Here is a 4412-nt window from a genome sequence, read left to right as displayed (position 1 = left end):
TTTTGTAGAGTGGAATGGTCCGACGAGTCGTCTTCCTCTATTGAAATTGAATGACTAGTTCTAGTTTTGAGTCGGATTCTAGATTCCAAGTTGTCTCCGCGTTTAGCATTGGTTGCTTTAGTCCCCTCTTCTTGTCTAAATAGAAATTTGTTATACCCTTGTATGATAGGTTTTTTGTGGATGTTCCTGTTGTGATGTTTGATAGTGATGTGTTATTTTTTCTGCCGAAGTGTGCTGTGAATGGGGCTATTTTTGTTGTTGAGTTTGGTATTATTTTTATTTCTTGGATGATTTCAACGATTTTGTCTGCGAGGGTGATTTTTGACCATTTTAGGTCATTGTTTAGTACTGACAGTCGTCTTTTTATGGTTTGTATTAGGCGTTCTATCATGCCTGTTGTTCTATGATCTCCAGCTGGTGCTAGTATTAATTTTATGTTATTATTGTTACAGAAAATTTCAAACTGTCTTGAATTGAAGGCTTGTGCTTGACCGCACCTTATGTTCATGGGTATACCATGAATTTTTTTTTATTTTTCTAGATATGCTATTGCTGTGTTTGCGTCGAAATTGTGGTATACTTTTGCGTGTGGATATCTTGAGAATCTATCTAATGATGCTAGGATGTATGAGTCTTTTAGTTGTTCTTCCGGTATTGGACCTGTGAAGTCCAATTGGATTTCTTGGTTTGGTTCGGATAGTGTTGGGAGTTGTGTGGTTGTGGATTTTGGGATTATCGGTTTTAAAACTTTACCTATTTTGATGCATGGTGTGCTTTTTTGTGTTAGCATGACTATTTCTCTGTGAATTCCTGGGAACCATATGAGGTTGGCTAGATGCATCAATCCTGATTGTCCTGGATGATTGCCTTGAATTGAGTTCATTATCAGCTTGCGTAATTGTGTAGGTGTAAACATCTTGCCGTCATAAAGAATACAACTTGATGAAGTAGTGCTGAGGTCTCTTTTGAGTGAGTGCCAATATCGGCTGTAGTGCTTCAGTGTATCCCAGTCTTTCTTCTCGATTATTTGTAGTAGGTTTTTGCTCTGTGGGTCATTTCTTGTTGCTTCGGCTATAAAGTTTTCTCCGATCACTCTGAGTAATTGTTTAAGATATTCTGGTGAGTTGTCGTAGTATGTTTCGGGTAGTGGATTAAAATGTTTTTTGTCAGATAATGGTTGTCGTCCTTGTCCTAAGTTTGATGATTCCTCTGTTTGGGTTGCGATTGTGTTTGTTTTTTTTTGTTGTAGCAATTGCTTGTTGTTCCATTTTCTTTTTGTTGGGTCCTCTATGTCGCTCCCTGATTGGCACTGTATATGTGTTTATTGCTAGATTGTTTCTTGTTTTGATATGTATCTTTTTGCTTAATAAAGGATCTAATTGTAAATTTGAAATGAAGTTATTTTGAATGATATATTTTGAAATTGAATGTTTGTGATGTAGTTTTGTTCACTGCGAAAGAAGACAACTGTTTAATAGCGAGTAAACGGCAAAAGGCGTTGTGTTTTGTTTTGTTTGAATTGGGATGGTTTATTACGTCATTTTGTGTCTTTCTTTTTCTCCTGATTTGATTGGTTAGTTTTCTATGTGCTGTGTCTAATGTGCAAAGTAAGGCCGCAATGGTATTTATTATGTGTTTTTCGTCTATATTTTTACCAGTTGGTGGTGAGTTTGGGTGACCGCTTAGTTAGTCTGCGAATCCCATATCTTTTCTTGCTAGTTGTTCTACTTTAAAATGAAACGGTAGTAATCTATCTACCCATCTTGTTAGTCTACTTTGGTATGTTTTATTTCCTCTGTTGTTTTTAGTGCTTAGAGTAGGGCTTGATGGTCCGTTTGGAGAGTGAAATGTGATCCAAATAGGTAGTATTTAAATTGTTCTCATGACCACACAACAGCTAGGAGTTCTAGTTTGTTGATGCTGTATCTTTGTTCATTTTTGTCAAGGAATCTGCTTGCATAAGCTATTGGTTGAAATATATTATTTTGATTTTGTTCTAGGCATTCGCCTAGGCCTTCTGTGCCTGCGTCACATTTTACTCGTGTTTCGTAAGTTATGTCGAAGTGTTTTTTTTCGACGATTGTCTTAATTGCTTGTTTGATTTTGTTGAATGCGTTTGTGTGTTTTCACTCCCACTCTAGTTTTTTTGGAGTTTTTGATGTCGATTTCTTTGGAAATGTCGTAGGGGTGCTAATGAAGTTGCTAAGTTATGTATGACTTTGACCAAGTGGTGTATGCTACAAACACTTAGTTGCTTTAGTGTTTTTGGATTCTCCAGTTGGATAATCGCGTCTGTTTTTCGTTTTGTTGGTGTGATTCCTTCTGAGTTAATTTTGTATCCTAACCATACAATTTCTTTGAGTCCATATTCACATTTGTGTAGACTGATAGCTAGGTTTTCATTGTGTTGTCTTTTTAATGTTTTGTCTATTGCTTTCTCGTGTTGGTCTAGTGTTCCTTTGGATATTAATATTATATCATCTAGAAATGCGTTTGTGGATTTTAATCCGTCTAACGTTGTGTCCATCATCTTCTGGAATGTTGCTGGAAGGTCAGTTAGGCTATAAACGCAATTCAGGAACCTATATGTACCTGTACCGTTACCCCCTAGTATTTTAAAATTACAGTGTTTTTGTGATTCTGGGTGCAGTGATAATTGGCAATGGCGTATTTGAGATCTATCTTACTGAAGTATAGTGTTCCTTTGCTTGTTTTGAGTTCTGATATTTTCATCGCAATTTTATCCATCAGGTGGTCTATGCTTTGCATTTGGTTTTTATTTTTGTGTATTGCGTCGTTAATTTGAGTCTAGTGCTATTTTGATTGATTGGTCTGCTTTTACAGTTATTACCACTGGGCTTATAAAGTTTTCGTCCAAACAAGACGTTAGTTTCTTGATTTGGTTGTCGTCTATTAGTGTTCTTATTTCGTTTTCTATTTTTTCTGTTAGGTGAAGTGGTATTCGTCTTCCTTTGTGTTGCGTTAGATGGAATTTTTTTTAAATGTGGATTTCGCTACATGATTTTTTGATCTGCCTAATCAAGTGCATAGGTTCGGATATTTTTGGAATATCCATTTGGATTTTTTGTGTGTGTTGGTTATATTGAATAAATTGTCCTCACCTTGGTTTTGTTGTGGCGACATTGTTAAGCATAGTCCTAGTTTGTCCATTACGTCTCTTGCATTATGTTTCTTGTTTTAATGTGTACTAGTAGTATTGTGCAATTCTTTGCTACTGATGATCCACATGTGATTTACACTTGGATTGTGCCAAGTATGTTGATTTTGTTGTTGTTGAAGCACCTGAAATCTCCGATTGATTTCTCCGGTTGTTCTATTTTTGTGTTTCCATTTAGTAGTAGGTTGTGGGCTGTTTCGTTGTTCATGAAGCTTCTTGGACTTCCTGTATCCGCTAACCATTAAGTTTGCTTGTTGTTGATTTTTGTTTGTATCCAGAATTCTCGTCTTTTTGTTTTGTTGATGTCTGTCACATTTTCGTCTGTGAACTTACCGATTGTAAAAAATTTATATTTTGCCACTCTTCCATCATTTCCCGTATGTAACACGTTGATTCTGGATCTATTGTTTCTTCTGTTTTCTCCTGTGTGTCTTCTGTTTCTTCTTCCCTTATCTTTCTCATCCTTTGTGATGTTTGTTTTGTTGCCCATTGGTTGTTCCTTTGTTGTTGTGGTCCAGAGTATCTTTGTTGTCGTCTTTGCGGTATATTGTATTGTGGTTGTGGGGGCATTTCGGATTTGCATAATTTGGCGAAGTGGCCTATTTTCTTGCATATTCTGCATGCTTCGTTTTTGCTGGGCAGATGTTTAGGTGTCAAGTGAGAAATTTGTTGCCGCATCTTCGGCAATCTTGTATTTGTCCTGATTATGGGGTTGATAGAATGGGTACTCTATTTTGTCTTTTTATGTAATGTATTTTCTCAAACCATTGGTTGGCTATGTTTGTGTTGTTGTTAGTGTTGATATTTTACTGTTGGCTTGCTTGTCCTTTTTCACGTGCTAGTGCGTGCTGTAGTGTTTCTGATGGTGTTTTTTCTTCTGAGAGCAGATCCATCTGGTTTTGTTGATTATTCATGCCTTGTAGGAAAATGCGCTCAACAAAACTTTCTTCCAGGTGATCCCAGTTGCAAAGTGCGGCATGATTTTTGATTCGTGAATGAAATACCTCCAATGATTCTTCCTCTATCTGCCTGCATCTGAAAAACTGGAAGCGGACGAATTTTTCATTCCTTGTTTGTATGATTGCTTCTTTAGCTGTTCTACTAGAGCATCCGTTGTGCATTTTTGAATGTCTGTGTGAGGAAATCTTTGATGAAAAATGTTTGTTGCTTGTGATCCTAGATTTAGACATATGTAACTTTTTGCTTTGTTGTCTGCTTCGTCCCATGGTATATT

The sequence above is a fragment of the Convolutriloba macropyga genome, chromosome 8, assembly GCF_964194025.1.
Source record: "Convolutriloba macropyga chromosome 8, txConMacr16.3, whole genome shotgun sequence".
Classification (NCBI taxonomy): Eukaryota; Metazoa; Xenacoelomorpha; order Acoela; family Convolutidae; genus Convolutriloba; species Convolutriloba macropyga.
This window is presented reverse-complemented; position numbering follows the sequence as displayed.